Source organism: Notolabrus celidotus, chromosome 9 (assembly GCF_009762535.1).
Source record: "Notolabrus celidotus isolate fNotCel1 chromosome 9, fNotCel1.pri, whole genome shotgun sequence".
Lineage (NCBI taxonomy): Eukaryota > Metazoa > Chordata > Actinopteri > Labriformes > Labridae > Notolabrus > Notolabrus celidotus.
This window is the reverse complement of record NC_048280.1, coordinates 23,203,255-23,224,865: the sequence shown is the minus strand read 5'-3', so window position 1 is coordinate 23,224,865 and position 21,611 is coordinate 23,203,255. Positions and strand designations below refer to the sequence as shown.

Genomic DNA, 21,611 nt, shown 5'->3' with positions numbered 1-21,611 from the left:
TGGTGTAAAACTTTACATAAGCCAACAACCAAGAGGCGTTTAAAAAATAATGACGGTAACCTGATTTCTCAAAGTAGAAAGTGCAAGCACACACAGTAAAGTCGGTGTGTCGGAAGCTTTGAATTGTCATTGTGAGGATTAATAAAGAATGAGCTTCTTTAATGTTTCGCCTGAGTGAGCTCATAAAAGCCGACGTGCGGTGAAGGAAGAGATGGAATACAAATAAACCTGGGCCCCAATAAATGTCACTACTTTCCCTTTTGTGTTTGCAAGGCATGCAGGAAATGGGAGACTTGGGTGTCCACATAGACAGGAGAAAGAGGCAGGGAAACTAATTCTGAACAAGCCTGGCAAAGGGCACAGCAAAATGCTCTCAATTTGTCATACACAATTTGGCTGCAAGCTTTCAGTGAGCAGAGGGAAAAGGTTGTGTATTTTATGTTAGGCCTGTGCTTTATCTGATGCCACCTCGTCACTGAAGACTCAGAGAATCTGATTGCAGAGATGTGAGAATTAGCTTTTCACAAATGTACGAAACTTTCCCTTCACCTACGGATCACTTTGTCTGTGAATGTCTTTTCTTTTTCGCTCAAAACCACCTTCAACACCAACTTATTCACGTTTTTTGACTCCCCAGACTGTGCTGGCTCAATCAATGTTTTGCCTCCATTTGTACGTGTGCTTTTTAAACAGCCCATGTGAGAGTTTCAAAGTATTCCACAAAATGCCTGTCAGTGTTGTGAATGCAACCTCACCATGTAGAATTGGTTTGTGTGGGAAGGGAGGTGGACAGTGGTCAGCTGAAGTTCAGTGTTTGATGGTGTGACTATGCTCACGCTGCACTGATCCCTGCTGCAGTTCTGCAGGCAAAAATGCAAAGTGAGCAGCACTTCATGGCCCTGACCTTTTACAGAAAGAGCTTCAGTCATCACTTTTGTTTGTCTATTCTGGGTTCATCAAGTTTGCTGTCCTTTCAGCACCAATGAAGTAGATGATGAAACAAACACAGAGATTCTGGTGGAGCTGAACTAGTATTTAGAAATGTATTTTGCTTTCCTCGCTTTGTGTAGGTGGTGCGTTCCCTCTAAAAGTTATATTGCTCATTTTGCAAGTCTGTTGGGTTACCTCTTTGACCCAGACTAAAACAACTCACCAACTAAGGATTAAAAACTACTGCTAGTTTTTTATTCTGTTCCCTTGACTCTTCCTGCTCAAGCCTGAACTTCATATTTTGGGTTTTGAGGTAAATCCTGCCAATCTCCATGAATTTGACAGATGCCTTGAACTGACAGATGACTTTTAGTAATTTTCTGCTTTAGTTAATGACTAAATACTCAAAAAGCCAATGGCTATTCCAGCAACTGTAATCATATGTTGTCAAATTAAAATGATGAACATGAGCTGAATTCCTATTGCAAGAACTTTCCCCAAGGACTGAAGGGACTAATGGGGATCAGGGTCTAATAAAACTTTCGGTACAATTTTTTTACCCTCCAAAAAGTTCCCACTAAGGAGTTAGTACTTTCTGAAGTACAGGGACTTTTGAGTTAGACCTGCAGTGCAGAATACCTCTGATTGGTTAGTAAGTGAAGCATTAAGAAGGCTCTTTCACACATCAGCAGATTAATTTGCCGTCACGGATCTTTACACCTTGGTTACAAGGCAGACAACAGTGAGCAGGTGGGCCCACCAGATCCTTTAAAAAGTAGATCCTAAGACTAAAATTCTGGGGTTATTTTGGGCGGAAATGGGACCATACGCATTATACTTGTATCAATGGAATAATAGCATGACCATGGATACAAGTATCAAAGTATTAAGCTCAGAGATCCGCTGTTTTAACGCATAACTGTAACTCCACAACGATTTTAAGTAACGTATTACTAAAGAACTTGTTACTCGTTATTTGTTATTTTAAGACAAATAACTACTGACTACAGATATATCATCGGACTCGGTAGCAAGGTTACGTCTACATCAGCACAGTAGCATCCTGGGTGACGCACACAATGGCTGGAAATCATTTGGTGTGAGCTTACTGTCAGGGAAAGTCAATTTGAGCATAATTTTTCCTTCCTTGAGATAAAGAACAAGACTATAATAGTGAGGTGTAATCTATTTCTTCCATCACAAATCACACTCACTGCTAAGACTAGCAATTCCAGCGCTTCGTTTTGGTTGCTTTTCTAGTGATGTAAAGTCAGACACAGCTTGTGGTTGTTATTTTACACTAAGCTATGAAATAATGAAATAACCTGAAAGTTACGCATTAACAGAAAACGTCTGAGGCCAGCCGTTAGCAACCATGCAAGCTCCTCATTAAGGCTGGTTTATACTTCTGCGTTTACCCTACACAGCAGCGGTTTATGCAGACATGAGCACTACTTGTGTGTTGATGTGTCCATGTCGCGCAGCAGTACTCCGCTGAAACGCTTGAAGGCAGTGTTGTCTCTCTCTGATTGTCGGGTCGCCTGTTCCTGGCCCCACTACGTTCTCTGTTTACTTTTTTACAGCGATTCCGAACATATTATGTTAATTTACAGCTGAAAAATGTTGCTGTTTATCATACAGCAACATGTTTACAGGGAAGAATAGAGAGGGGACGCCAGAGAAGATGAAATACGCGGACGATGTTCTGCAAACCCATAAGTGCTGCAAATGCAGAAAATACAAGGCTGCCGAGTGGACCAATCACAGGGCTTGTGGTCCATGTCGATTCGACGCATAGTTACATTTTGGAGGAGGTATGCATCGGTTAAGTGAGTAGGTTTCTGCGTAGGTGAGGGAGCTATGCGGACCTACGTGTACCTATGCGTATGCTACCCATAAGTATAAATCAGGCTTTAAACGTTAGCTATTGTGACATTACCTGCTAGTATAATGTTGTTTACAGCTCATGGAAGGTTTTTATATATGGAACAGCCCTAGGTTTCACTCACAGTTGAGACACAAATCCAGCGTTTTACTGGGCTTTGTTTACAAAGGAGTCATCAGTGAAGTGGAGAGTTCGAACTGTGACATCATGGCACATCATGGCAGTTGTTGTCCTGAAAATATTAAAACTTCCCACCATTTTCTGGTGCCTTTGTCTTTTGGAAAAGAGAATTGCTGTGACTTTCCTTCACGACCAAAATAACTCTTACAAGCAACTTTCTGGCCAAGACTTGCAAAGTTCTCAAAACAAGCTGTTCAGAGAAGCTGGGAAACTATCAGGGGATTACACCAACATCTGTGTATCTCATGTTTAGGAACTTTGCCAAGGTTTAGCATGGACATCCAATGTTGTTACTTTATATTTATTGTATCAGTATATTAGGTCCCTTTTAATTGAATGTATTGTATCATGTCACATTATGGTGTATAGTGTCATATATCTGAACTCTTCATCTTTTTTAAGTAGCTTCATCTTATTATTTGTAGAGTTTTACAAAGAGAAGAACTATACACATACTCACATCACGTTTCAAATTTCCTTTTGTAGTCATTCCTCAGCCATGCTTTCCATCACAGCTGCTTACTCTTTCTAAATCCCTCCCAGCATCCACACGTACAGTTTGTACAAAACGCAGAGTCAAATCCAACAGCACACTATAAATCACTGAAAATAAATGGCTAACAAACTTCTCTTGTTTGCACTGTTTGATAACCACATGCATGTCTGCTCTTATCCCTCAGTCCATCAAGTCTGTTCCCCGAAGCCATCACAGAAACAGAAGAGACAAGCAGAGCCCTTTAGCTGTGAGTGCCCTGGGCCTGAAAGCAACTTAAATCAATTCCATTTGATTAGGTGCCACGGCATACACTACATCTTATAATTCCATTAACGCAGGGATAGATTTTCAATGAATGTAACTGCAGGCAAATGGTCGGGCATAATTTTGTGAAATGAAATACAGCGCAGGTTGAGAATAAGGTTGTGAATTTCTTCCTTTTCCCTCCCCCCACTGTTTGCAGATAAGGACTTTGCCTCATTCTCAACCTTCTGTCTTGGACGTCTCCTGTTTATAAAGCTGCTTTTCCCCCAATAAAGCATCGTAAAAGGCTTTTAGGATGCTTTGTCTAAATTATTTCACACTTTATTATCTTGGCTTTGGCTCAGTGAGCAGTTTAGCCATCATGCAATTGCCTGATATAACCTAAAACTACTGATAAATAAACACCGCTCATATGCTATTAGATACAGACAGAGAGGTTCAGCATTTGTATCCGGTCTTTTGCTGTGGATGTATTTTTCCTTTTTACTAACACCTGACACAAAACAGCTGCCAGGATTAAACTGAGGCTTTGACATACAGTTTATGCAATTAAACGTGTCACCTATGGAGGCAAGTCGCTGGTCCTCAGAGAAAATCAGCGCCTTATTGGAAGCTGTGGTGTGATTTTAAAGACCTTTAGTAAAATATCTACCAGGAAGCCAATAAAGACAGCTGGATTTACTGCATGACTGCTGCAATTTTATGCCTCACTAATCAACCTTTACTGAACATGTAGTAAGCACAGTAATGGTCTGGGATAGTGGGACCTATATTTCATGGCGTAGGCAATTGTAGACAGCCTTAGGCCCGTTGCTTTATGTCCTTTCACACCACTTGAACAACAAGTATGAAACAGCTTGCTGCCATTTGTCTGTGAGGAGTGAGCCCATTGACAATGTATGTATGTGCAGGGTGTGTGCTTTGAAAGCCCTGCTCAGCACATGACCCAACACTTAAACCTTCCGAGCTGACTTTTGACTTGTTTGCATAAGTCTTCCTGCATTTTGATTTGGACATCTCTGATTACATTCAACTCAGACTAAACCGCTCCTTAAGCCACTGCAAACTTTTTGTCAGACACTTTGCTGCATCTTTAATGCAGTGCTAGCTGGGGGACTCATCAAATATTTGTGCCTTTCCCGGTCAAGCTACGCAGTGCTTACACTCGCTCAAAGACGGCATACGGTGTCCCTTTAGGGAAGTTGTTTGGCATTGAGTGGATGCTGAAGACATCTGCAGTGACAGAAAGTCACTGATGAAGGTCAACAATCCATCAGGCCCCGAGGATGAGAGGAGTCAAAGCCACTGAGTTCAAAATGAAGAACGCACGCAGCAGATGAACATAAATCTCAGAATAAATGCTGACCAAATGTTTCCTTTGGAACATCAATACTGTCTGCCTTACATCATATAGCATGAGCTATGGCTTCAAACTTCTGTTTGAACAGCATTACACTTATTTGTACTAACATTACAGAAAAGAAAAGGATTCTTATGAGACTTCAGCTGAGGAGAAAATCACAGAATTGCTTATCCTGCATTTGGCTCAAACATTTCCAGTTTAGCCCTGAAAACTAACTCAAGTCTCAGAATCTGATAAGGCCACAGGATAAAACTCCAAATCTACAACAGTGCATTCCTGTCTTGTTTTACTTTCCACCTTCACAGTAACAGATGAGTAAAAAGGCGTTTATCTTACACCGTCGTTCAACATTTAACTGCGAGCTGGTAACGCACTGCCAGCGAGGGAGCTGAGCAACAACTGTGCCAGTTTATGTCGAGCAGGGGGAAATCAAGGGGAGATTTATGAGCATAATAATGAATCCTATGCCTGCTTTAATTACAACAATCCTGGCCTCTTTGAAGTGCGCTGTTGCAGCTGGAAATCCTTCGCCTTGTGTCTTAGTGCTTTACACTAAACAGATAAACATGCATCAAGTATCAAATTTGCATTTTGGTGAGAGTTTTTAAATTATTACCTCCTATTTGTCTGTCTTGTGGTTAACAAATTGCAGCAAAATGTGCTTAATCACCAGCTTTTCTTACATGTGTGTTACAGAGACCGTTTTCGACTGACTTTCATTGTTGATTACTGACATCCAAACTGAACCAGGAGCTTATGCGGGTCTGTGAGATACATCAGCAGCTCATGAGTCATAAGCGCAGATTATGTTAATGTACTTCATGAAGGAATTTTTGAATGTCACCCAAGCGTCGTTAGCGGGGCAAAGATGAGCTGTGCACAGATGCTTGTCACCCATGTTGTCTGTGATGCACCTGTCCCCGCCGTATGTGAAGTATCAGACCGTTCCAAACCGAACTAAACAAGGCAAACGGATCAAATCAGTGCCAGAGCAGGTGTGTGACAGTTCCACCTGTGTTTCTCCTCTCCTCCTCATGTGATGATAAAGAGTCTGATTTCTGGCACTATAAAAAGGATCCATCAGCTCCTGGCGGGCTGAGGCTTGCCAGTGAGCTCACACCAACACATCATTGACATGCTATCCCAGGTGATGCTGATAAGGCGGTGCGGTTTAACAGTAAGTTGTTGTTTTAAATGACCTAGATTTCCATATTTTTACTTTTGTAGCTCACATTGTGGACTTAATCATGACATGAGGCAAAGGCAAAACAAAAATTTATCTGAAGAAGTCTGATGTCACTTTTCCATTTGAAGTCCCTCTCATACAAAAATTGCTGGTATTTCTTGTTTTAAATCATACCGTGGATAACAAGGGTAATTGTACTGCAATCCTCAAAGAGGCTATTCTTTGGAGAGACAAACTATATGTATATAAATAAAATGCCAATTATAAAACATACACAGAAGTTGAAAAAATAACTCATAGAAGCATTCATGCTACAAATAAGATAGCTGCCCGTATCACTTTATCAAAGTCTGTGCTGTTGCTGCAAATTTTTTGTCAGCCACCATATTATAAGCTGAAATAAAGTTAGCCATAAAAGAACTGTTGTTTTCTTTGTTTGAGTTTTCAATGTTCACATAAAAAATGTCCCACCATAATGGCCTTATTTATGATCTCTAGCATATCTGAAAAAAAATCTGCACTCCTTAAAGGAATCACGTGTATGATGATATTAAGAGCTGTTTATTTGTGACTACACACATGTGCAGAGGAGAAATCTTCCAAACAAGGTTTGAAAAGCAACGTGAACTTACATGACATCAGCCGTGATGGGAAGCAAGTCATTAATAAGATCTGGGCTGAAAAGTGAACCGCTCAACTAAGCACACCACATCAAACGGTTTAATTCATATCATGGATCAGGAAAATATTCTCTTTGAGCTGCATGCTCTTCAAAACTACTGCAGGATGCAGGTCAGTGTTATGCGTGAACAGACCAAAATGAGCACATTTATTGACCCTTCTCGTATTTTGGTGAGCGGTGAATTGAACAGCTCGATTTGTGATACATGAACCAGAACGTGAGCGTAGGTACTTAGAGTTGGCGAGCTCTGTGTTTTATGGCAGTAGAAGTCAGATCTACAACACATGGCTGGCATTTGGCATGGCGAGTGCTGCTAGCAATTCGTATTACCACGCTAGAGTCATTGCTAGCCATCTCCTGATAACACAATGTAGTTTTATGAGCAAATGAATACAGATTACAAGGAGAAAATGTTTATCTTTATGCATACTGCACACAAGTGTATAGTTTTAGAGATGTGTAGCTTTAAGAGAAAGGAGAATAATTTACTTTATTTTATTTTTTATGTTTGTTTGTTCAGTGTGTCATTTACCTTTAGTACTTGTATTTTAAGGGGTGTTAACAGACGTCACCTACTGTACATCATCATTTAAGAGGTAGATTTTGGTGTCAGAGCCAAATATTCAGTCACCAAATTGTGTGTCTCTAAGTTTTCAGAGCTGGAGTTTTTTTCTCTTGGCAGCTAACAGGTGAGAGAGACAGAAAATCAAACTGAATGAAAACAAACGTATTCACATTTATTCAGTGTGTACTGTACTTTTAACTGTTTGTTTGAGTAGATGTAAAATAAAAGATGCAGGCTGAAAAAATGCACTGGGAAGTTTTGACTAAAGCCTCAGGCTTTGACACTTAAAACTGCAAAGTTGAAAAAGGTTTTGTTTATAGTTTAAATTATAAGCTGAATGCTGTGTTCTGGGTTTTTAGAGCTTTCCACATGAATATAACATTGTGACATAAATCAACTTTTGGAACTGATCTGTTTTGAGTTGTCTTGCTTTATGGCACATCATTTCAGTTGTAAAACATATCCTCACATGGGGTGTCATTGTCTTTTAAAATGTAATAACTGTCTTAACTTATAAGGTAGCCTACAGTAATTCGCTTAGTTTAAGAAATGTTGGTGATTGAGGGAATGGCTGAAAAAAAGAGAAGCTGGATGCAGCTGAAAAAAAATGAAGGTGAACTAGTTCACATTTTTTGGCGGGTATACTAAGATATAAAAATGTTCAATTTTGAACCATGAACTTGAACTAGTTCATTTTAATCAATGTGAACTGAACTTTGAGCTAGCTGTGTGAACTTTTACAGCCTTGATACAGGCAGACATATACGTCCTGTACGGGATAGTTACAGGATGACCATGATTACAAATTACGTTTTACACTGACACACATCAACTATTCTGACAGTGTCATGCCAAGCAAACATTTTTAAAAGTCCATATTAAAAACAAGAAAAATAATGCACACACAGAGTATTTATTACACACTATACATATGACAAACATACTGTGATGCGTTCAAACAAGCCCATCATTGCAATGAAAATCTTTCCAGCATCACTATTTCTAAAAATGTATAAATAGCCTCCTGCATCAGACTCACCAGATTTAATAACATATGCAGCATTTTGCGGATTTGATATGCATAAATTATACCTTATCTATACCTTATGCACACATCACATCTGCACATACATTATACATTAGATTCCCTATCAGTGCCCGCTGACATGTTGGAACATTTATGCTGATGAACATATGACTCACACTATAAAATCTTAGCACATACAGAATGAACCTGATGCCATCATGGGACTGGAAGTTTCTATACACTGCTGGTTCGATACATACGCTGCTGGTGAGCCACAGTAAAGGGACATGATAGCCTGACCTTCAACTCATCATCACAGGTGGAATGTGAAATTAAGCTTGATCTGTTATGTTATTGTTGTTAAAGGGAACATGCTGTGTATCCTGAAGATACAAATAAAATACGAGGACACCAAAGCAAGCACAGTTTACAATATCTTTTCATGTTTTGCTAAAAAAAAAAAAAAAGGGATATTTTTTGCACCAAAGCATCGTTCACACCTCATTTTGGAATATGTGTGGATAATTTTATTGGGTAGGACAGCTGAAGAGAGACAGGAAACGTGGGTTGTAGAAAGTCAGGAAAGACATGCAGCAAAGGGTCGTGGACTGGGTAGAACAAGAAACGGCTGCAATGAGGACTTTAGCCTCTGTATTTAGGGAGCATGCTCAAACTACCAGGCCAACCTGCTCCCCTGGCACAGCTTTATTAATAGGCTTCTTTTGTATGCACATACTCTCTATGCAAATTGCCTCTGAACTGTATGTGTTAAAACAATTAGTTGGCTGGAACATTTGCATGCAATCATGTTGTTGTAATATTCTCTGATTGTAAAGCACTGTTTTTCCCCTGCGCCTGTGTGTGCAGAAATAGTGCCGATGATGGCCAGTAATTTAACTTGTTGCCTCTTCACTCGGAGGACACAGTGGGCAAAGTGGACCTTGTCTTAAAAAAATACATTTACTCTCCCACAGGTTTTGCTTCCTTTTTTTAACTCTATGATTTTGTTGCTGTGAACGAAGGTCAGAGCCTGTAATCCAGCAAGGGGGAACATATAAAGTGAGTGGTGAAGTACCAGAGTGTGTTTGATGGATGCTTCGTGTTTTTTGAGAGCAGCGCCTTAAGACCTTGCTCACACACACACTCTCTAAATGTGTGTGTGCTGCTCTTTTCCTGAGCTGTTGGAGGGCTGCACATGGCATCAATCAGGAATGCTCATGTGAATTATAAGTGATGTGATATGGGGCATGACTGTTCTTTTCTCTTAAGGGTTTGGTTGGAGATAAATGTTTTTTATTTTACTACTATCAGAGCTTGTTTAAAACCGTGGAGATAGAGGGAAGCAATGCTGGCCTCTATAGGCAGCAAGTGAAACAGAAGTTAACACTGCAGGGGGGAAAAAATATCCAGCTCCATTTTTAAACCAAACAAATCTCCCTCTGTCTCCCTCTGTGTGTGTGTAAAAGCTTGTATCTGTATGAGTGTCAGCCTCTTTTATTTGTTTGTGAACATGTCGGTGTGCGGCGTCACTAGCACACGTCTGTTCTCTTTGTGGCTTTGTTTGTTAATGTCACTCAAGACAGCCAAATTGAAGGTGCCATTGTTAGTGCCGGAGGGCACCGGGAGTGAATACGACAGCTTGACAGCTCTCATTAGCGTATTAGACACAAACAGTGGCACAGATGCTCCCGGTCAGTCCTTGGTCAGCCTGGAGCCGCGCTGAACGGCCTGCTGACAGGTGGCTTTGTGGCACTCTGTCTCGTGGTTGACGGGGTGGCAAAGCGGGAGTTCATCCTCAAAAGACTACTGGGATTACCAAGGACAGTAGATATTTCTCAAACATGAATACTGGAGGAGCATTAATCCTGGTAATCTTTACAAAAAGGCAAAGTGCAAACACGGTAAAAAACACCAAATATGACTAAATCAGAGAGAGAGGGAGAGAGAGAGAGAGAGGGCACATTCACATGAACATGGTGTGCAGTTAGAACAATAAAGTCAGAGAGCAATAAAGTACACATTCCTTGTATACGTTCACCCTATTCACCCACACAGCTTCACTAAAACACTCAGAACACACAAACAGCCAAAGCGTTCTCAAAGTCAAATTTAGCTTTTTTTTTACAGTAGCTATTGTCATTTGTTACAGTGCAGAGCTCAAAAGTTTGGTTCTCACTCCCACTCCTCACCAGCTAAAAAAATCAATGCCAGAGGCACTGAAGTTCTGTTGAAGTGAATGAAAGTTAAATGATTTTTCTAACACACCTTTTGAAGTTTGTGCAATGCCTCAAAGGTAGAATAGAAAGGGGCTTACAAGTTATACAGCCAATGAGAAGCCTTCACAAGCAAAGCGTCTGAGAAAAGATTTAATGCCGCCAAACAGTGAGAAAGACTGACCTTGTACTGAAAGTTTCTTTTCTTTTTTTCTTTTACTTTTACTTCTGCTCTGAGTTTCTGTGTTACAAAACCAGCCATTGCATCACTTTGGATGCAGGAATTTGTCCCAATAAGTTATCTCAGCAGAAAATCAGTATCTCATAATTGAACAAAAACCAATGGCATCTGTTGTTGACCTGAAGAGGTTTGAGGGGTGACGATTTGCAACAGGCTGACAACTTGTTTGAGGTAGACTTGGCAGAGAAATTATTCAAGGTTTGTTCATCATGTTTGGAGTCAAGAGGGAGGAGAGGAGAGACTTGTTATGCTTCTATTATTTTCTGTCATAACAGTGTAATGTCAGAAGTTCATATTAAATGTGCCCAAATGTATAGAAAATAAAGTGAACATGCAAAATGAATCCCTGTGAGCAATATGCAGTTTTTCCCACTCTTGAAGCGCTAACATGAATACATCATGGCAGAGTTTATTCCAGGCCAGAAGCTTACAAACTTCAGGTATCAGGAAATTCAAAGCTTGATCCAAAAAGGCAACTGGACTTAGAAAGTTGCCTTTTCGGATCAAGCTTTGAATTACCATGACCTGGATGACTGAGAACCTTCACAGACAGGTATGAGGAGTGCTATCAGGTGCCTTAAAACAGCATGTTTCAGACAGAGTGAGCTGAGGGGCTGTGTTAATACTGGTTTAAGATCATTTTATTTCTTTTAGCTGCACTCCTGCACTCAAAGTACCTTTTTTATAAGTCACAGTATCACAATAGGGAGATAAAAATGTGAGCTTTTAACTGCCTTGCTAAAAAACACAGAGATTTGAAGAAAAAAAAATAGCACTTAGAAAATAAATAATAAAAAATATTATCACCTTTTGATGAGTGTAACTTTCAGGCATTATCAATGCAGTGTTTTTTTTTAGTTTGAGGAAGTTTGCAGATATATTTCTAAAAAAGTAAGTTGTCTTTTGTTACATTAACAACCTCATACTCATACATTTATTACTTGTTCTGTGAAAATTAACAGAATATCCTTTTTTTAACATAAAAAAATTGAACACTGAAACAGTGAACAAGCTGCTGATGCCTGGTGAACATTGCCAAGATAGTGGGAGATTTAGTCACACCTCTCATGGAAAGGACCTCGTGAAGAGCTCACCATGACCCCACTGTTGCATGCTGGGTGCCAGAAAAAAAAGCCAAAATTTGTCATGTTTACCTCAGGTCGCTGGAATAATTCTCTGTCTAGTTCTCTTTCCAGCCCAGCAGATTTAATATAGAATCCAATCATTGGTGTCTATTTTATTTCAGAGGTACAGCAATTGCTGAATTGAGTGGGGGAAGGTGAGAAAGCCTATTCGTGAGTCGTGACACTGGAGTGTACTAGCCTAGCAGTGTGCTTTTGGGAACAGAACAGCAATGTTGCATAAAGCTCAAATCTAGGTAAGTCAGAGGATGCTTGTTATTTAAGAGGCCTTACCCTGAATGTACAATGTTATAGGTTAGCCTTCCCAGGAGGGCTGGGTCAGCAGCAAGTCCAAGCCATTTCTCCTTAATTCACTTTAAAGATTAATGTCAAATCATGGCAGTATGTGCATGCCACAGACTCCCAAGTGACTTAGCTAGAGGCAGCCGTAATGCCTGCATGCATGTGTGCCTTTCCATTAACTGTGTATATGTGGAAAACTTACACTCTGACTGAAATTCAAAGATTTATTTTCTCTCTATAAGGAGGAGTAAAAAAAATGTAAGTTGCACTGTTGGATAATCCATCCTAACATTAAATATCATCATCAACAAGTTATAGAGAACCCTCCTGAGAATGATCAGATGAGGTATTCCCTTTTGTCACTTTTACGCTGTGAAGGAAACAGAAGAACGGTTCCCCTAAAGTTAGCCTGTCTCTATTTCTCCTTTCACATTCCACAAAATACTGTAATTGTGAAAATCAGTTGTTGTCAGTGTAAATGATGCCATATGCTTTAAACTCAAGAGCACTGCTGCCTAAATGAACTGTCCTTATTGATTAACAATACCCATTACCACTCATACTTCTTTGTGGCATATTATTGCAAATGTAGGCAGGGAGAGGGATGCTGTTTACCTTGGCAGTCTAATCCACAATTCATCATATACAGTACACTGTAAAAAAAACTGTATTAAAGGGGTAGAAGTGTGGCAGCAAGGTGACCAGGCCAAATAACAGTACAACAAAACTACATTTAGTAAAATTTTAAATTACAGAGCAGAACTTACAGTCACTTTTCATGAAACATCAGTGTATTGTAGTTGTTATATGTTGCAGTTGATATACAATGTATAAATACATAGAAAACAAGGTTTCAGGTTAGTATCTGTTTAATTAAAGTATTTTTATTACCTTTACTAGGCTGCTCAGTCAGTATGAAGTACTATCACAATATGTTTTAATTTAATTGAAAAAAGAGAGGAAATGATATATTAAAACAGATTACATAATTCAAGACAAACACAATTGTCTGATACATTACAGTGCTGATCTGTATTTAACAGAATTAATGTCTTTTTAAAGGTTTTTGAACACTGGAAAAACAAGTTTAAAACATAAGGGCCAATCTATCTAAAATTACCTTTAGTTGTTGCTGTTTTTTCTTAACTGTTAAAGGCCTTACACAATAATTTACTAGTGTACTAAAAATTGCATCTGAAATGAAAAAAAGAAAAAGAAATGAGCAGTACTGAAAGGGTCTTCACACCATTATGCACATTGTGGTGTGGTGCAACATGTGTAGAAATTCCTTTTTGGTTAAAGTTCACCAGAAGTTTGCACTGTAAATTGCAAAAATGCAAAAACTGATCTTTAGGGTGCACTGTAAGTGTGCTTAAAAGTGTGAAATTTCAGTTCTAACAGTTATCCCCCTTGAAGTGCTCTTAAATAGTACACATAAACATATGTACTAACACGTACATCTCTAAGTGTTCATTAAAAGGTACACTCTTTTAAGTGCACAATTTAGAGTGTGGAAATGTAAGTACCCTTAGAAGTGCGCACTTATGTATTTTGATGTCTTCTTGAAGTTCAATCTGAAAGGCTTACCTGAAAGTGGGTATTTTTTATGCACATGGAGGGTGCATGTAGCGTTACCCTCAATTATGTTTAATTTTACATGTGCACTTCAAAGTGCACATGTAAAAACTTTTAAGAGTGCTCTTAAGTGTGAACTTTGAAGTGTGAACACTTGAACTGTTGATGCACACTTGAGAGTGCTCGCATCAAAAGATGGACTTGAAAGAGTGCATTTTGAAGGCACTTAAAACAATGCACTCTGAAGTACACTTTCACATTTGTCTAAAAGTGTGCACTTAGAAGTGTGCACTTGATAGCAATCTCATTTAAGTGGCCCCACTGGAATGTCTTAAGTAAACTCTACTTATTTGGGTTTACAGACTTGTGTTTGTGTTTGTAATTTAGAAAAATACAGTAATTTATTCAATATTTAAAGCAAAGAAATCTGTAAAATATTATTGTACTTACTATAAAAACATCCTGTTGTCTTTATGCAGTAATATAAGGTTAAACACTTTTGTAGATGTATTAACACCATTAATTACTGGAGCTAAACAAACACAGATCATTCTAACCACTAATGCTGAGAGACCTTCATTATTAAAGGACACTCTTAAAAGGACTCCATATTCCTATAATCTTAAATGTATTTCCTCTATATCACAAACAGAAAAATCTGTAAATATTTCAATAGCAACACAAACAAAACTACATTTTGAATCTATAGAAATACATTCCTTTTGAAACTCGTAATATTTGGATAAACTTTAAATTGAGTTAATTCCCTGGAAATTTAGTGGTAAAATTTAACTGAAATAAAATGTCTTTAAATCAACAGACATGTCATTGTTTTATTAAAAAAAGGAAATAACAGTTTAAAAAAAAAACAGTACAGTAGTATTGTCTGTAAAATAACATTGAAAACATTGTAGCAGACTAATAGCTGTAAACAGCGCTAACCTGTAAAATAAAACCTGCTGTCATACTACAGTTAAATATTTATTACATGCATCTACATTTTGTTTTTAATGATTTTGTGAATCAAGCAACAGATAGTGTTACCATATACTGTAATTATGCACACAGCCTGCATTATTATTATGCACAGTCATGTTCATGTTTGATTAAAGGTTTGTTTACAGGCTGAGCTGGGGTTTCACTGAATGCTAATTGGCAGACTTAAATGGGAATGTGGGTTATTATATAAGATGACAGCTTTGTGTGTTTGTGTGCCCAGTATGTTTGCACTTCTCTTTCTCCACTGAAGGATCTTACATGGTTATTGACAAAGCACTCTGGGTAAAAATAAAGAACAGCTTTGCTGATGAGTCGGGAAAGTCAATAACGAGAAATTAAGACTGTCAACAAAAATAGCAAACACTAGACGGACATGATGGATTTTAAGATTGTGCATCCCGCTCCTATTTGACAAGTAGTAACATCAATATTTATGGTAGAGTTTGGTGACAATCTATGTGGTGGACACAGGCGATGGGATTATTCCAACTCCGTCATTCCTCTTTAACAGATTGTGCTGGCACTGAGAGCGCAGACACGTGGCAGCTGGCCAGGTGTTGACTCTGCGTTGATGGATGTGGCAACCATGACGAGGGGTAACCAGCTTGCCACAGCTATCAGCATCACGGCTAAACATATCAGTGCTTGTCCGATTTGTCAGGAGAACAGCCACTGACACCACTAAAAAATGTGCTTTGTTCTGGGACATGATTCTACACTAGCAGTGAGCATGGCACTCATATTGCAGGTATATCACACAATATATGACATAAGTCGACATCATTTTAGAGCCAATTCTTGCAGGGATATACCTTCTCTGTAGGGCAGCTCAATATATTAAATATCAAAACTGGAAGTTCATGTTTAAATAAAGAGCATAAAACTTTTTATCCTCCCAAAACTCTGAGCAGCTTCTTAAGTTTTGAGGAAAGTAAAAGCATCAGAGACCGACTTCACCCTCTTCAAAATACTCAGAATAAAACTTTTGAAAGTACTCCCAAGGTGGACTTCAAAGAAGTGCAGGAACTCTAAGGATTTAATTTAGAGAACAACTTTTGTAAGTGGCTCCACTATGAATCATGTATTTTCCAGCTCATTCTTAACAGAGCAATCCACTGCTCTCTCTGCATTAAGGTTCTGTCTGAAAATGTTTTCAGGTTATGAGATGTGGAAACATTAACATGATTCATACATAACGATCATAGAAATACTCTGTGGCTTATTATTAGCGAGTTTGTGCTGAAAAAAAAAATCTTGCTTTGTTTTGTTTTGTTGTTTATTACACCCTTGTTGGTCCCAGCTGCTTTCATACATCGGAAGTCATTTTTCATAATTTGATTCTTTCCAAATTACTTTTGTCTCCAATGAAATATAGTCAGTCTTGCCAGGAAAACAAGTAAGCAATGTGTTACAATGAAAATTCAACATTTTGAGAAAGATTCAGTCTGGGTCAATCTGGAACAAAGCGAACATTGATTTAAGTTAAGTATTTTAAACTGTTTCTCCTGAGCATCTGATGCAGAAACGACAGTCTTCTGAAGAGGTGTAGCATGTACCCTAATGTGTCAACTCGTCCAACTCTGCCTGGGAAATCCATTATGCCAAATGCATATGGCGCTCATATTGTGATGACACTGTGCAAATGCATCACTTGTCATCTGTGAACTCATTTATTAAAAACATTGGATAAAAATCATTCAACAACCTGACATTTCAAACCAATGTTCATGCTCAGGATCTGATGAGTGACAAGAGCTCCAAGTGCTGAGCAAAACTGTTTGATTTAACTCTTTCTTTGACCCTGAACAATGCAAGGGAATACATGACAGAGCAATGACAATGTGTGTTTTCTTAAAGGCGACAAGGCACGGCAACTCAAATCCCCAAAAAAGACCTTAAAAAGCCTTGATCAAATAAACCATAGCACACAAATACACACTTAAATACAAACAAGTCATCAAATATAATTAAATTCCAAGTCAACAGTACTCTGCAGATACAAATAATGAATCAACCTTCTCTAAAGGGAGATGGTGTAAAGCCCAATTTGCCCACATGACCATTAATCACTAAAAATAGCAGCCATATTACATAGGAGGGTCACTCCATCACTCACTATGTCTGCTCCATAGTTATTACCATGGCAATGATATATTGTCATACTGGTAGCTGTTTACATCCCCCCTCTTCCAACCCGAATACGGCGTCCAACGTTCTCAACGCTGCCGTAGCCAGACTCCAGACAGACCACCAGAGTGCCCTCTTCCTGATCTCCAGGGACTTCAACCATTTATTTACTTTCCTACATAGCTTATGTTGTCTTCTGTACATACTTTTATTATCATTATTTTCATTGTACTTGTATTTATATCTTATTAATTACTTCCTTCTATTGATATTAGATGATATTCTTAATTATTGTGTATAGGAGCAACTGTAATGACTGAATTTCTCCCCGGAATAAATAAAGTATTTCTGATTCTGATTCTTATTCGGATGATGAAGGCTGCACGAATTATTGAACTGTATTTTTTTTACTCCAGTGAGGCCCTCAAGGACGCATGCATCTGCACACAAAAACACAAATGCATACTCAACATACTTGAGCACTTGGTACTAGTGTTGTGAGAAATGCGTTACTCAGTGGCGAGGTCACGCTTATGTTCACACAGTAGCATCCGAGGAAAAAATACCTTGCGCAGTAAACAGACATAATCGCATACGACCATTCAAGCATGAGCACTTAATCTGTCTTTGAAATACCTGTATTCCATCCTTCAGATAAAGGACAAGAATACACAGGTGTGACGTAGTCTGTGTGCTGGAAGAAAAACTTTTTCCAAGCAAAGAGCTATAGCTCTAATCGAACAGAGCACCAAACCAAACAACATGCTTCTTCTAAGCTTTTGCTAAAGAGCACAGCACTGCAAAAACCAGTGACCAAGGTGAAGCTCACGTTAGCTCGACAGATCAAGGAGGAACCCCTCAATCAAAACTGCCAAAGCTTGATTTCAAATCAGTACTGAGTATACACCTTCTGATGCATCTGCACCCATGTACCTTGGGAGGACACCACACAGCACCTGGACAAATAATTATATGCATTGTGACTAAGCTTTTTTAGAGCTCAGCCAAGGTAACATTCCTCTGTACCGCATTCTGCCATGGCCAGGTGTCCTGCTGCTTCAGTCCCGACTCACATGTTCCTGTCTCCTCCATTACTGCTCCTTGCCTCTGCCTGGACTAATCAGTGCCTTTCCTTCTCCTGGTTTTTTGAGGGGAATTAGAAAGGATTCTAGCCTGGCTTGGCCTTTTGTGACTCCCACCAACAGGGGTATGTATGGGAGAGAAAAGTAAGGATGATTCTAAGGGCCCATGACTGACAGGGGACTTACAATTGTGAAGTGTGAACACTTGCAAGTGTTGCGGCCAAATGTGATATTTTTCTAATATACTCAGATTCCCTGGCAGTGCTCCTGCCCAACAGACTCCAATGGCCTAGCTGTATGTTTTCTTCTTGTCTACCCTCCTGGCTCGTGGGCATCATGGGAGAATAGTGGGACTGACTGACCAGAGCACTAAAGGAGAAAGTGACCAGAAACATAAAGCGTTTTTGGATGTTGTTTTGTTTTGTTTTCTTTAATATCTAAGTTACTTCATAACTGTTCATTAACATAATCCTTAAAGCTAAGCTTGGTAGTCACGGAAAACTAGCATGAATTTGAATGTAGCATTTCCTCAGGACACCGTCTAACCCCTCCACCCTCCCCTCGGAGCTCCTCCAAAACGACGCCCCAGCTCATATGCACAAGCGCCGCTGATTCACGACCATATGATCGTGACTTATTCAAAACCGGTCCGCAGCACATCGTTTGTGTTTTCGCACTACGTCAACTCATGTCTCACTCAGCGGTAAGAACACACCAAAACATTATCATAGTGAAAGTTAAAAACACAAATAAACATAAAATCTATGCGCAGGAGGCAAGCAGAACGGCAGGACAGGATTTGATTGGTTTCATAATTTGGCTCCTGATGGCAGGGATTGGTTGGTGTTTTCCAAGGTTTACTCCAGCTGTAGATAGCAGCTTTTTCACTCTTTCTTAAGAACACATTATGTGTTGATTGTCATCGGGACATTAAGATCATTTTAACCAGTATAACAAAAAGTATATCTAAATCTGAATACCAACCCCATCTTTAACTCTTTGAACGGAATTATGACTGTCTTCAAATACATTCACAGAGAGAGAGAGGGAGAGAGAATGACAGAGACAGAGAGAACCCCTCTCACTCTAAGTGCAAGAAAAAAGGTTTAGTCTGCACTGCACTGCAATGGGATTTATCTGATCACAATCAAAAAAAGCAAAGCCACTCATGCCACATCGAGCCTACATCCTTTACATGGAGTTATTCATGAGCCGTCGGTTAACTCAGGGGTTACCATACTTTTCAGCCCTCGACCCCCAAAATATAGGTGCTAAAGACTCAGGACCCCCACTGTCCTTCAAAGTGATTTAATGTGGCTTAATTTAGCTAAATTTAGAAAATTAGCCAGTTCCTATATGAGCATGTGGCTGTGTTTCCTGTGCTGTTATGACTTAACCTACTGCTACTGATGCTTTTGATAATTAAGTGTTCACTAACCCTAAACTTAGGAGTCATCTGGCAACAAAGAAAGGCAGAAAACTCATTACATTTCCTATTTTGACGGCTTTATTTCAAATGTAGCTCCTATTTTTGTAGATATTTTTTACTATAATGGGAAAAATGTTTATTCTAAATGACTTTTTTTTTGAAAACAACATTTTGGAAGGCATCTCACGACCCCCCCCCCCCCCCCCATTTGTGTCTTGCAACCCCCCAGGGGGTCCCCGACCCAGACTTTGGGAACCCCTGTGTTAACTAATTGTAAACTAGCCCTTAGTTCCTCATTTTAAAACGTAGATCCAGACCGCTGACAGTCAAACAATCATAAACTCTGTTCGTTCAGGAAGTTATAACAAAGCGAAGTTAAAAACAAACGCCTCTCAACGTTATGGACTACATTTCCCAAACTTCCCTACACTCATTTAATTTCCCATAAGGCTTTGCGCCGCGCTACTTACTGAAACAAGAAGGTCGCACACAGCATCTGGTTTAGAGACAGAGAGAAGAAAACAGACAGAAATCATGCTGGGACAAGCTGTGAGGCGATTCACGACGTCTGCAGTCCGTTCTTCACACTATTCTGAAGGACCAGGGAAGGTGAGATCCTCTTCTTAAAGCGGGATTATTGTTCTAAATGACATGTTGTTTGTATCCGGCCTTGTCTGGGGCTACGACCAGGAGCTAGCTAATGCTACTTGGAGGTCATGTCTTTTATTTGATAAGAGTGTTATTTTAATGCAACCAAAATCACCCCGAGATTAAAGCACATGTATATAATTATTTACAAGACAAACTAAGTATGCAATATCGAGAAAGACTTGTAACAGCAGTTATTTATATGTAAATATTCATAAGTTCACGACATGTTGGTTAGCTAATTATTAGCTAACTCTACAATGTTGTCACGTTAGAAAATACATCCGGCTGAAAAAGATAATCCAGAGGAAGTAAGGTGACACTTTGACCTCCAGTTAATGTATTGACGACCTATTAATAACACAGTAGAACAATCAGATACACTTACAATAATGTGATAGCATTGTCTTCCTTCAAGTTGCTTCTTCCGGTTTACTGGTGTAATGTAAGGTCAAAGGTTATTTTAACAAGTGAATCTGTTTAAAGATGGGTTTATATTTTGGGATTATTATGAATTCAATGCGAAGTTGTAGAAAGGGTTTCATAATATGTGAAATTATGTAACATGTTTATTGATTTTCACAATGTTGTAGCTGTCTTTGGATAACCTTTACTGGGATTCATTACATTTTGTCCAACACATCTAACAATATCAATCAGATTTTATTTATAAAGCAGTTTCATACAATTACATTGTAACACAAAGTGCTGTACATAAAAACAACATAAAGTAGGATAAATTAAGAAAAGATCCCACCACCAGCCCGACTCCAAACCCACCCCGCAATCCTAAGATTAAGAACACCATATACGCAACAATAGTAATAAGTAAGAAACTCTAAAAATTAAATAAATAAGAAATAAAAAATAAGTTTCTGAACAAATTGAGAAAACACTCTCATGATATCTTAATGAGGAAACACTGGAGGTTAAATAATATGTTAAAACTCAACACAGGAAATTGAAATCACCAAAATAAGATACATTTCTAAGATAATAAAACATTAAAATATTAAACCATTAAAAGAAAATAAGCTGCTATACTAAAATAAATAAAATTAAAAAAGTATATAAATAAATAAAATAGAATAATAGTGACTAAAATTTGAACTAGATAATAAATAAATTGATAAATAAAACTGTAGGTAATGGAGAACTTGATGTTCACTGGTTGCATTCTGAAAGCTTTTATACAAAGACATAAAAGGACAAATCATTTCAATTGCATAGAGTCCAGCCTTAGCTGTTTTGGCCCCATGATTTTATGTTCAGGAAGTTTGTTTTTATTGCTTCAT

General features: G+C 38.8%; 1 long non-coding RNA gene across 1 annotated transcript; it reads left to right on the top strand.

Moving 5' to 3' along the window:
* Positions 1 to 2,613: 2,613 nt before the first annotated feature.
* Positions 2,614 to 4,033, top strand: LOC117819240. The gene is made up of 3 exons (XR_004632489.1): positions 2,614 to 2,744; positions 3,676 to 3,738; positions 3,955 to 4,033. It is a non-coding gene; the product is annotated as an uncharacterized LOC117819240 (long non-coding RNA).
* Positions 4,034 to 21,611: the final 17,578 nt, after the last annotated feature.